Source organism: Sciurus vulgaris, assembly GCF_902686455.1.
Source record: "Sciurus vulgaris genome assembly, chromosome: 3".
NCBI lineage: Eukaryota > Metazoa > Chordata > Mammalia > Rodentia > Sciuridae > Sciurus > Sciurus vulgaris.
The window spans coordinates 51,035,748-51,050,240 of record NC_136463.1 but is presented as its reverse complement, the minus strand read 5'-3'; positions in this window follow the sequence as shown (position 1 = coordinate 51,050,240).

The window sequence follows — 14,493 nt, the reverse complement described above, 5'->3', positions numbered from 1 at the left end:
TTAAATGAGATATATGAGGACCACAACCTCTGCAATCTTTATGTTTTGAGAGTGGCTCAGTTGCTGCCATGAGTTATTGCTTCTAAATTATTCTCTTGGCTAGGGTATTGAGTATTTTCAGGGGTTTTCACTTGGCCTTTTGTACTATAATGGCTCTCATTCTGCTGAGCAGGAACCAATGTGAGGGGGTCTTCCAGCTGCTAAGTATATCCAACCCAATTAACTACTCCATAACCATAAAATTATCACAGTGTGGGTTGGCAGACTCAATGGACATTTATGAAATGGATTTGGGCCAAAACTCCATTTATCACCTGGCTTTCACATACCCACTCGATAAGGGTGTTTCTGTAGTGTTAGTGTCAGCTCAAGCTCTGGATCCAGCAGCCCTGGAAATATCTCGGCTATATCCATCCCTATAGCACATGTTGTGATGTACACTGTACAGGTATTTTTCTTTCTTCAGTATATGACCCTTTGGAGAAGGATTGGAGAATTAATACTGTATATTCTTGCTGAGGCTTTGTAGAATTTTCTGCAGGAGTATCTAACATCTCCCTCTATCACAGAATTCTGAATCTGAGAACTGGCTCAGATTTGGGAACAAGGTAAGAGATTTTAACCTTCTATTGAGCAGCTACCTCCAGCACTCTGATCATATGCTCTTCATCTACTTTGGTTGTATAAGCCAAGCAATGCCCTTCTTGGTTTCCCAACCAGCTTCCCCTGCAATGTCATGGGCCAGGACTTTGTCACAGAGCCCTGTAATTCTAATTCTTGCTTTACCAGCATCGCTGTCCGTTATGTTTATTAAATCCACTTTGCCTCTCATGATTACTGCCTTGTTTCTTCTGTTCTGGAATTTATCATTCTTATTAGTACTAAGGATCCTACTTTTGTGGCATCTCTAACTATCAATTCTGTACTATCGAGGAAGATACCACTGAGCTTTTCATCAAGGTCAAGTTCTCCTTCACTAACACATTCCTTATTTTATTTTATTTTATTATTCTTTTTTAGTGACAGTACACTTCTCTGAGCTTTTCCAGGGAACACAGTCAACTGGTGAATTGTCTGTCTTATGTAAGAATTCATTCTAACATGTGTACCTCTGAGCCTATTTTATTTATACCTTCTTCAAAACTGTGCCAAGGCAATTCCAACATCTCTACTTTATTTCCTGCATTGTTCCTGGGATTCAAGAAGAAGACATTCCAGCAGAATACTTTTCCCAGCTTTTGGCATCCTTGCCAGGATGTTAACTCTATGGTCATTGGAGAATGGGTCTGTATCAAACTTTCCACTACTCTGCCTTACATTTCAGCTTCTTTAGTCCAACAACCTCTATAGCCCAGTCACGTTGTCTTAAATCTTTCAGTGCATGTTAATCATGCCCTGCAGTTCTTTTGAAAAATAATCACTTTCTTCTCAAAGCATAGATAACACTTCCTGGCTTGAGCCATGCTGACTCTTGATCCTTATTATTGGCTTTGAAACAATGAGAGAAAGCAGAGATTGATCTTGAGGACAAGATTACTCTTTAAAGACATTCTCCTTAGGAGTTCCCTTTGCATGATGCCTGAGAAATAAGTCTGATCTCTTTTAGCAAGGGGGAGATGGCCTCCTCTGTTTGCTCACAGAGTTCAGAGGAATCTGCTAGTTCAAAGTTCTCAATAACCAGCATAGAAGACCTACTGGGTTGTACATTCAGCCTTCTTTGTAATTCTGCCATTCAAATGAAGTCTTGAGCCTCATCTTTAGCACAGTTGGCTAGTAGGAGATGAAAGTCTCCATAAATGCTACCATGGATACTTTCTGGCATTCTCAACATGCTGTGAGTTGATAATTGATCAGCCTGAGTCTGCTATGTTCTTCCTTTAGCACGACTCCGGTGGAGAAAAACCTCTAATTCCATAACCCTTAAAGAGACTACTGTGCCCATGTCTTTCAAGCACTAGATCTGTTGCATGAGCATGATCCAATCAACTACAGGGAGAATCCTAGAAAAGATGATTCTATAGCTTGATAACATCTCTCCTTCACATCAGAAATGGAAACAGAGTCCTTGTTGTCATTCGATGGGGAGTGATCCGGTTTTAGAAAATCACCTGAGGGTCTTCTTCATAGTATTACTTCTTTACCAATTGTCATGGGCTGGTTTACCCCTCGATCTTGAGACAACACTTTGAATTTGAGTGGTTTATTAGGGAGGTGATCCCAGAAAACCTGCTAGAGCACAGAGGAAGGAAACAGGGAAAGGACAAAAGCCTATAGAGTTTCCATTAATGATCAAGTTACTATTGTGGGCAAGTCAGGCTCTATAGTAATAGGAATCTCAAAGTTGTTCCTCTGCAAGGGCCAAGGAACATTTAGAATTTATTTCCCCACTTTCCTCTATCACTTGAAGAGCTTTGTCCTTGGTACTTTCAACCCATCTTACATGTGGGTTAAAAGAAAGCCCTTGGATCAGGGTTCAGAAAACTTCAGGCTACAGGTTAAATCCACAATACCTAGTTTTACAAAGCAAGTTGTATTGAAACACAACTATGCCCATTCCATTTTGTCTGTGGTTGCTTTTACATAGAAGGTCAGAACTGAGTAGTTGCAAGAGAGACTGTCCAGCGAAGCCTAAAATATCTGAGAAAACAAAAATATTAGCTCTTGGAGTGACAAGTGTTTGCAAGTATACCCAAACAATGAGCACTGCAGTGGTCAACAGTACACATGTACTAAAATTTATTTAACTATCCATGACTGGTTGTAACTTAGGTCATTTCTTATTTTTCCTTTTGTAGAAAATCCCACAAAAATAATCTCACATGAAAGTCTTAGTGCACTTTGTGCCTATTTATTCAGTGCTTTTTTTTTTCAAGTTTTATTGTGGTATACCTGTGTATTAAAATAAACAATGAACACACTTGGATGTGTTTGAACATATGCGTGTACCTATGATATCACCGCCATCATAGTCATAAACATATCCATCACTTCCAAAGTTTTCCTGTATCCCTTCATATTTTTGTGTGATAGGAATAGTTAGCATGAGGTCTATCTTCTTAATAAATTTTGAAGTGTGCAATCCCATATCATCAATTACAAGCATTACACTGTGCAACAGATCTCTGCAACTTATTGTATCTCTAGAACTTGTTGTACAACAAAAACTTTATACCCGCTGAATGACAATACCCACTTCCCCATTCCCTAGTGTCCACAAGGAATACTTCTATGCTTCTCTAAATTTAACTATTTTAGAAATATTAGAGGACCTAGATCCAAACCAAAGAGGAGAAAAAACATAGACACCTATACATATCCCACTGTGGAAAAGATGACAAACTTTTAGACAAAAATAATGAATTACTCATGAAGGAGTGATCATCAGTCTGACATCAGACTTCTCGCCCACAATGGAAATTAGAAGATGGTGAAAAGGGAAGATCCAAGATGGCGGTCTAGAGGGAGGCTGCCTTCCTTGTCGCTCCGCAACGCCGGATTCAAGCAGAGGATATCTGTTTCTCGGTGAGGCAGTTTAGGCTGCTTATTGATCCACAGCTCTTTACCCTACTTGTCTGCTGTGATCACCTGCAATCTGCCAGCATATTGACACTATTTTTCAGAGCAGATTGCTCACTGTCAGGCATCTATCATCTGCCATTTGCCTGCCTCTTGCCTGTCCATCGCCTGCCTTACCCCTATCCATCAACCAATGCTCAAGGTTCACCTCCCAATCGTCCAACAGCTGCCAGCAGACTGACTTAAGCCCGCCAGTGGAGAACCAGCTGCCTGCTGCTGCCTGGAAGTTCACTGTTACAGTACCTGCAGGTTTGATTACATGTGGCTGCTGCCATTTTGAGACAACAGCCAGGCCCTGTAGGACCCTTGGCCGGACTGACCGAGTCCCGTCTCCAGGATCCCTCAGCCCGACCAATCACTCCCTGCCTCTGGGGCCCTCACATCAACTGACTGCTCCCTGCCGCCAGGATCCCCAGACCAACTGACTGTGCCCTATCACTGGGACCCCAGACCGACTGATTGCACCCGGCCTCCAGGATACCACAACCACACCAAACACACCGACCGCCAGGACCCCTGCCGGACCAACTGCATCCTGTCTCCAGGACCTCCAGCTGACCACGTCCACCCCTGAGCTGCAGCTCCCCATTTGCCAACACATTTGGAAGCCAGAGCAGCCATCTGGATAATCCTGGAAGCCATAGCTCCGATCCTCGTGTGGGGCAAATCCCATCCTGCGACGCCTGCTGGAGGCTTGAAGGTCATTCTCAGGTACCTCTCATACATCAGGCTACTGAACACTGGGAGGTTTCATTACAATATGAATATTATACAGTAGATTTTCTTTTTCTCCTTTTTTAAAAAAATATTTAAGTTTTTATTTCTTTACGTTTCTTGCTTTCTTTTCCTTCTGTTTACCTGTTCCCTCAGAGTCGCTTTCTCCCTTATTTACATGATGTTATTGTCCCCAGAGGGGCTATTTGGTCTAGGATTGTATAGTGTCTGGTTTGGGCACTGCTACTATTGATCTCCCCTTAAAGAAAGGGTTTTGGAAACCTATAGGGCCACTATAAGCCTATAGGGGGAAATCTGTAATACCCCAGATCTGCAGTGCTAGAGGGGAAGATACATGAACAACATGAAAAAACAAGGGAAGAAAATAATCCAAACAAATCTAGATTCTATAGAAATAGAATCCAATGACAGTATGGTAGAAGAAATGTCAGAAAAGGACTTCAGATTATACATGATAAAGATGATTTGCAAAGCAAAGGATGAGATAAGAGAGCAAATGCAGGCAATGAATGATAATATCAATAAGCTGAAAGAGCCCCTGCAGGAAGCAAAAGATCATTTCAACAAAGAGATAGAGATTCTCAAAAAAAAAAAAAAAAAAAAAAAAAACAAAAACCAATGGAAATCCTTGAAATGAAGGAGACAATAAACCAAATAAAAATCTCAATGGAAAGCATCACCAACAGACTAGATCACTTGGAAGACAGAACCTCAGACAATGAAGACAAAATATTTAATCTTGAAAATGAAGTTGCCCAAACAGAGAAGATGGTAAGAAATCATGAACAGAATCTCCAAGAACTATGGGACATCATGAAAAGACCAAATTTAAGAATTATTGGGATTGAGGAAGGCACAGAGATAAAAACCAAAGGAAGAACAACCTATTCAATGAAATAATATCAGAAAATTTCCCAAACCTGAAGAATGAAATGGAAAATCAAATACAAGAGGCTTACACCAAATGCACAGAATCACAACAGATCCACACCAAGGCACATTATAATGAAAATGCCTAACATTCAAAATAAAGATAGGATTTTGAAGGCCGCGAGAGAAAAGCATCAGATTACATATAGGGGGAGACCAATACGGAGAGCAGCAGACTTCTCAACCCAGACTCTCAAAGCTAGAAGAGCCTGAACCAACATATTTCAAGCTCTGCAAGAACATGGTTGCCAACCAAGAATCCTATACCCAGCAAAACTAACCTTCAGATTTGAAGATGAAATAAAATCCTTCCATGATAAACAACAGCTAAAAGAATTTACAAATAGAAAGCCTGCACTACAGAATGTTCTCAACAAAATATTCCACGAAGAGGAAATGAAAAACGACAATGGAGTCAGCAAAGGGAGGAACTACCTTAGAGAAAAACCACTCAAAGGAGAAACCAAGCCAACTTAAAAACCAAAAATAAGCCAAATGACTGGGAATACAAATCATTTCTCAATAATAACCCTGAACATTAAAGGCCTAAACTCATCAATCAAAAGACATAGACTGGCAGAATGGATTAAAAAGAAAGACCCAACAATATGCTGCCTGCAAGAGACTCATCTCATAGAAAAAGACGTCCACACACGTGGGAAAAAACCTACCATGCACATGGACCCAGTAAAAAAGCGGGGGTTTCCATCCTTATGTCAGATAAAGTGAACTTCAAGCCAAAGTTATTCAGAAGCAAAAAAGAAGGACATTTCATACTGCTTAAGGGAACCATAAATCAGGAAGACATAACAAGAGTAAATATTTATGCTCCAAACACTGGTGCATCCCTGTACATCAAACAAATCCTTATCAATTTCAAGAATCACATAGACCACAACACAATAATTCTGGGTGACTTTAATGCACCGCTGTCACCACTAGATAGATCTTCCAAACAAAATCCGACCAAAGAAACCATAGAACTCAATAACACAATCAATAACCTAGACTTAATAGACATATATAGAATATTCCATCCATCAACCAGCGGATACACTTTCTTCTCAGCAGCACATGGAACCTTCTCAAAGATAGACCATATGTTATGCCACAAAGCAGCCCTTAGGAAATGCAAAAAAATAGAGATACTGCCTTGTGTTCTATCAGATCATAATGGACTGAGAGTAGAACCCCCCCCATGACAAAGTAAAAAAGGAAATTACTCCAACACTTGGAGACCAAATAATATGCTATTGAATGAAACATGGATAACAAAAAAACATCAGGGAGGAGATTGAAATAATTTTTAGAGGTCAATGAGAATGATGATACAACATATCAAAATCTCTGGGACACTATGAAAGCGGTACTAAGAGGAAAATTCATTGCATGGAGCGCATTCCAGAAAAGAATGAAAAGTCAGCAATAAAATGACCTAACATTACAGCTCAAAGCCCTAGAAAAAGAAGAACAGAATAACAGCAAAAGTAGTAGAAGACAGGAAATAATTAAAATCAGAGCTGAAATCAATGAAATTGAAACAAAAGAAACTATTCAAAAAGTTGACATAACAAAAGGTGGTTCTTTGAGAAAGTAAACAAAATAGATAAACCCTTAGCACACTAACAAAGAGAAGGAGAGAGAAGACTCAAATTACTAAAATACATGATGCAAAAGGAAATATCACGACAGACACCACTGAGATACAGAACATAATGAGAAGCTACTTTGAAAATCTGAATTCCAACAAAATAGAAAGTACCGAAGACACTGACAAATTTCTAGAGACATATGCTCCTCCCAAACTGAACCAGGAGGACATACACGATTTAAACAAATCAATATCAAGCAATGAAATAGAAGAAGCCATTAAAAATCTACCATCCAAGAAAAGCCCAGGACCAGACAGATTCTCAGCCAAGTTCTACAAGACCTTCAAAGAAGAACTCATTCCAATACTTCTCAAAGTATTCCAGGAAATAGAAAAGGAGGGTACCCTACCGAACTCATTCTATGAAGCTAATATCACCCTCATACCCAAACCAGGAAAAGACACATCAAGGAAAGAAAATTTTAGACCAATATCCTTGATGAATATAGATGCTAACATCCTTAACAAAATATTGGCAAACCGTATCCAAAAACATATTAAGAAAATTGTGCACCAGATCAAGTGGGGTTCATTCTTGGAACGCAAGAATGGTTTAACATCCGTAAATCAATAAATGTAATCCATCATGTCAATAGACTTAAGGATAAGAATCATATGGTTATTTCAATTGACACAGAAAAAGCATTTGACAATATACAACACCCCTTCATGCTGAAAACACTAGAAAAAATAGGGATAGTAGGAACATACCTGAACGTTGTAAAGGCTATTTATGCTAAGCCCATGGCCAACATCATTCTTAATGGAAAAAACTGAAACCATTCCCTTTAAAAATGGGAACAAGACAGGGATGTCCTCTTTCACCACTTCTATTCAACATTGTCCTCGAAACGCTAGCCAGAGTGATTAGGCAGACTAAAGAAATTAAAGGATACGAATAGGAAAAGAGGAACTTAAGCTGTCACTATTTGTGGATGACATGATTCTATATTTAGAGGATCCAAAAACCTCCTCCAGAAAACTTCTAGACCTCATCAATGAATTCAGCAAAATAGCAGGCTATAAAATCAATACGCATAAATCTACAGCATTTTTATACACAAGCGATGAAACAGCTGAAAGGGAAATGAGGAAAACAACTCCATTTGCAATAGCCTCGAAAAAATAAAATACTTGGATATCAATCTAACCAAAGAGGTAAAAGATCTCTACAATGAAAACTACAAAACATTGAAGAAAGGCATTGAGGAAGACCTTAGAAGATAGAAAGATCTCCCATGTTCTTGGAAAAGCAGAATTAATATTGTCAAAATGGCCGCACTACCAATAGTGCTACAGAGATTCAATGCAATTCCAATTAAAATCCCAATGGTGTACCTTACAGAAATAGAGCAAGCAATCATGAAATTCATCTGGAAAAATAAGAAACCCAGAATAGCTAAAGCAATCCTTAGCAGGAAGAATGAAACAGGGGGTATCGCAATACCAGAACTTCAACTCTACTACAAAGCAATAGTAACAAAACGGCATGGTATTGGCACCAAAATAGACAGGTAGATCAATGGTACAGAATAGAGGACATGGACACAAACCCAAATAAATACAATTTTCTAATACTAGACAAAGGTGCCAAAAATATGCAATGGAGAAAAGATAGCCTCTTCAACAAATGGTGCTGGGAAAACTGGAAATCCATATGCAACAGAATGAAACTAAACCCCTATCTCTCACCCTGCACAAAACTCACAATGGATCAAGGACCTTGAAATCAAACCAGAGACCCTGCATCTTATAGAAAAAAAGTAGGTCCAAATCTTCACCTTGTTGGCTTAGGATCAGACTTCCTTAACAGGACTCCCATAGCACAAGAAATAAAAGCAAGAATCAATAACTGGGATAGATTCAAACTAAATAGCTTTCTCTCAGCAAAGGAAACTCTCAGCAATGCGAAGAGAGAGCCTACAGAGTGGGAGAATATCTTTGCCACTCATACTTCAGATAGAGCACTGATTTCCAGAATCTATAAAGAACTCAAAAAACTACACCAAGAATACAAATAACCCAATCAACAAATGGGCTAAGGAAATGAACAGACACTTCACTGAAGAAGATGTACAAGCAATCAACAGATAATGAAAAAATGTTCAACATCTCTAGTAATAAGAGAAATGCAAATCAAAACTACACTAAGATTACATCTCACCCCAATTAGAATGGCGATTATCAAGAACACAAGCAACAACAGGTGTTGGCGAGATGTGGGGAAAAAGGTACACTCATACATTGCTGGTGGGACTGCAAATTAGTGCAGCCACTCTGGAAAGCAGTGTGGAGGTTCCTTAGAAAACTTGGAATGGACCTACCATTTGACCCAGCTATCCCACTCCTATACCCAAAGGACTTCAAATCAGCACACTACAGAGATACAGCCACATCAATGTTCATAGCTGCTCAATTCACAATAGCCAGGCTATGGAACTAACCTAGATGCCCTTCAATTGATGAATGGATAAAGAAACTGTGGTATATACACACAATCGAATATTATTCAGCTATAAAGAATAATAAAATTATGGCATTTGCAGGCAAATGGATGAAATTGGAGAATATCATGTTAAGTGAGATAAGCCAATCTCAAAAATCCAAAAGAGGAATGATCTCACTGATAAGCAGATGATGACACTTAATGGGCAGTGGGAGTGGGACAAGAATGGAGGAAGGAGGGACTGTATAGAGGGAAAAGAGAGGTGGGAGGGGTGGGGGGGAAGGAAAAAATAATGGAATGAATCAAACATCATTACTCTATGTAGATTTATGAATATGCAAATGGTATGCTGTTACTCCATGTACAAACAGAAACAACATGTATCCCATTAAAAAAAAAAGAAATATTATATAAATGGAATATTTCACAGAATAAATTCTTAGAAGTGTTGGTTAAAGTACTATGTATAATTTGAAATTTGCTAATATGGCCTAATTCACTTCCAAAATTATACATTTTTATACTCCCTGCATGTGAAGATTCCTGTATCATCAACAAAACTGGATGTAATGCTTTACTCATAGGGTGAGAATTTGAATACATACGAGTCTGTGTTCCAGGACAGAAAACTGGTCTGGAGGCAGATATTTGAAAACCATCACATACAAACAACAATTAAGGCCAAAGAATACCTGAGTCCACTCAGGAACACCTTATGATCTGATCTTTCCATTCTTTGATTCAGCAAACAAATGTTGTGTGCCTACTATGCACATGAATTTCTTTGACTTTGTCCACATTGCCAAGGTCACTAGATCAGAAGAAGTTCTATGATTAGGTCACCCAAATTTTGGCACTCAAGTATCCACATTCTCAGAATCAGCCGTCCTATATAGTCTGGGTCATCAGTCAACTCTTTGCCATGCCTGGTCCTATGCTAATGTGGGCTTTGTGATATATGTGGCCACTTTTTGCAATACCCAGGCAGGATCTGGTATCTTCTATCTTAGACAAGCTGACATGTTTCATTGACTTTGAACCTCAAAGAAAAGAATTTAGGGTTGAGGCTTCATCTGTTCCTTTCCAGAAAATACTTTTTGCTTCAAGAGCAAAATGAACCCAATCTAATGTCAGATCTTAGTTCCTAGTTCAGTCAAAATACACTGGTCATCCACCAGCCCCCAGTAGGATAAGTAGTTATGAGTTTAAGTTTTGTGCAACAGAACCTTGTTTTAGTAGAACAGGTCAACTTAGCAAGAAGGTCCCTTTCCTGCTCCTCTTTGGGAGATCTCTCTCCATTTTATCTTTGGTTCTTGTGATGGATCCAACAAGTAGATCAGAGAAGATGAGTGCTGATTCCCTTTTAATTAGCAGGGTATGCAGGAACGTTCCTCATCTGATGATTGTCCTGGACACTCCAGTCTTTCCCTCCCTCCCTCCCTCATGCATGTTTGCCATGCCCCAGGCAAGGGAGCATCTGACCCAACTACCTCCAGTGCCTCTTCATGCTCCTGACTTCTGATTCTAGTTTTCCCACTATATCTAAGCAATCTTTTCTTTCCACGACATCAGTCAAGCCACAGGCCTACTTTTAGACTTTCAGGAAACAGCCCTCTTCTTCATATCAATAGCTAATGAGAAATATGATAGGTCATTTTCCTTAGTCTGCCTGTTTTTCCCAAAGTGCTTACATTTTTGAAAGTGAGTGGTGTCTCTTCTAATTATAGGAGTCTTTTAAATGCTCAGAGGAGCAAAGTTCTAAGTTAAACAGTCACTCAACAGCCTATCCTGGCCTGCTTTGAAACCCTCCCTCCAGAAAGCCTTCCTCAATACCCTTCCTCCCCTGAGCTTCCCTGAATGGATGATCTATCAAATTGTACTATACTTATTTATGAACTTGTCCATCTTTATTCAGTGTTTGATTCTTTGAGAATTAGTAGCCTTTCTCTTTAGAATAATTTATAACCTTTGGGACCTAGAATTTGCCTACAAAGGGGATGGATGGATGCTTTAGGAATCTGAAGAAAAGCAACAAGCCTCAGTATCCTGTGGATACTTCCATTTGCCCATGTCCTAGTCTATTTCAGCATGGAGCTAAACCACAATATTTCATGTTATAAAAAGTTAGAACTTTTTATTATTATTTTTTTGATTCATTGTACCCAAACGGGGTACAACTTTCATTTCTCTGGTTGTATACAAGGTAGAGTCACACAGTTTTTGTAATCACACATGTACACAGGGTAATGATGTTTGTCTCATTCAATTATCTTTCCTTCCCCCGCCCCCTTTCCACCCCTCATTTTCCTCTATACAATCCATCATTCCTCCATTCTTGCCTCTCCCCCACCCCCCATTATGTATCATCATCCACTTATCAGAGAACTCATTTGGTCTTTGGTTTTTTAGGGATTGGTTTATTTCAGTTTGCATGATATTCTCCAACTCCATCCATTTATCTGCAAGTGCCATAATTTTATTCTTCTTTATGACTGAATAATATTCCATTGTGTGTATATACCACAGTTTCTTTATCCCTTCATCTATTGAAGGGCATATAGGTTGGTTCCACAATCTAGCTATTTTGAATTGAGCTGCTATAAACATTGATGTGGCTGCATCACTGTAGTATGCTGATTTTTAAGTCCTTTGGGTATTGGCCAAGAGTGGGATAGCTGGGTCAAATGGTGGTTCCATTCCAAGCTTTCTGAGGAATCTCCATACTGCTTTCCAAAGTGTCTGCACCAATTTTCAACCCCACCAGCAATGTATGAGTGTACTTTTTTCCCCACATCCTCATCAACACCTATCGTTGCTTATATTCTTGATAATCGCCATTCTAATTGGATGGGAAGGAATCTTAGGGTAGTTTTGACTTGTATTTCTCTTATTACTAGAGATGTTGAAAAAATAATATTAATGGAAACATCAATATAAACTCAAAAATAAACCATTAAATAAATATTGAAACTTTCAAATAATTAAATTTTATAAGAATAAAAAAGAAAATAAATATAAATAAAAATAAAAATGTTACAACATTTTAAAACATTTTTTACCATATGTATATTGTTTTATAGTTTTAAATGATGCAAAAGGGTGTACGATGAATAGCATGGCTCCTAGTGAACTGTAGCCATAGTTTAATCATGCAGACTCACCAGCCTCATGTAGCAGGGTTTATTTCTCATTGGAGTTAATGCCCAACATGGACTGAGGGATTCTGTTCCACATAGTCTCTCAGGGCCCCAAGCTGATGGAAGCAGCATCTTCTTGCAACACAGCGATGTATTGGGTGGCTTGAGATTCCCTGTGTTCTGGGAAGACAGATTGCAGGGGTTTTTAGACCTTCAGCATATAGATGACACATGCCACTTCCATTCACTGGGTGTCCTTAACTAGTGCAGGTCGTTAGCACTGTCTTGGGGTTAAGAAGTGCTATCTCCTGGGTGCCTAGGAAGAACTAGAGGACTGGAACCTGGGGAGCACTGGTGTTCTCTGCAGGCCTTTCCTATGGCGGGCTGACTTTAAGAGAAAGTGTTGAAGGGCTGAGTGGGGCCAACAGTGACAAGAGGGTGAGGAGTAGCAGAAAGACTTCTCCATTAGTCATTCCTGCTTCCAAACCCATCTGACTCCTGACTTCTCTTCCAACTGATCACTACTGGCATACAGAGAGAGTACAGATTGCTATGTGATTTGTTTTGTATTCTGCAAATTCACTTAATCCATTTACTATTCAAACAGTTATTTGGTGGAGTCTTTAGGGTTCTCTCTATGTAAAGTTATGCCATCTGCCCTCAGAGACAATTTGAGTTCTTCTTTATCCATTTAGATGTCCTTCTTTTTCCCCCCTCTCTCTCACTTTTTCTCTCTCTCATCTAATTGTGCAGGCTCATGTTTCCAGTTTTATGCTGAATTAAAGTGATGAAAATGGGAATCCTCATCCTGTTCCAGATCTTAGAAGGAGAACTTGTTGAGGATGATGTAGCTATGGGTTTGTCATATATATGGTCCTTGTTGCATTGAGGAATGTTCCTTCTATACTGAATTTATTGGAGAGTTTTTTTTTTATCATGAAGGGAGGATAAATTTTATCAAATGGTTTTTCCATGTCTTGAAATGATTGTATGGTTTCTGTTCTTCATTCTGTTAAAGTGATACTTCACATTTACTGATTTATCTCAGAGGCTTCTTTGTTGATTTTCTGTCTGAACATTGTGATCATTGCTGAAAATGGAGTGTGTATATATACGATGGAATATTACATAGTCTTAAAAAAAGTGAGATTCTGTCACATGTTACAACATGGATGAAACTTGCTATGGTTTTCTTGCTGAATGGCCCCCAAAAGCCCATGTCTTAAAGGTTTGGTCCTCAGGGTGGTGCTATTGGGAGGCATTGTCGATGTTCATGAAGTGGGGCCTTACAGGAGGTCCTTAGGTCATTGAGGGTGTATCCTTGAAGGGAATCTTTGGGACCCAGTCCCTTTCTCTTTCTTTTTTTTCCCCTGACTTGTGCTCCAACACACACACACACACACACACACACACACACACACACACACACCTACCATACTGCTTCACCGTAAGCCCAAAGCAATAGGATGAACAGATCATGAACTGGAAATTCCAAAACTGTGACCCAAAACAAACCTTTTCTATCTATACATGGACTATCTAAAGTATTTGGTCATAGTGATGGAAAACCACCTAACACAAACCTCTAGGACCTTGTGTTAAGTGAGATAAGCCAGTTGGGAGGAATGAGAAATTGCTCCATGGTACTAAGTTTCAGTCATGCAGGATGAGGATGCTCTAGAGAACTGCCATACAACACAGCGCCTGTAATGCTTAATTTGAATTGTCAAATTGGATTAAGAGATGCCAAATTAAAAGGCCTCTGGGTGTGTTCACGAGGGTGTGTCTAGGAATGGTTGGAATGTGGGATAGGAACTCAAGTGGAGCTCCTCCCTAAGCATGGGCAGCACCGCCCAATAGGATGGAATAAAAGTTGGAAGAACAAGGAAGCAGGTGCAGATGCAAGCTCAGCTCTTCTTGAGCAGGTTCTTGATCGCTGCTTCTATCATCTGAGGATATCGAACTCTCGCTTCTTCACTCTTCCAAGCAGACTCTGCTAGCGATTCTCCAGGTAGTTT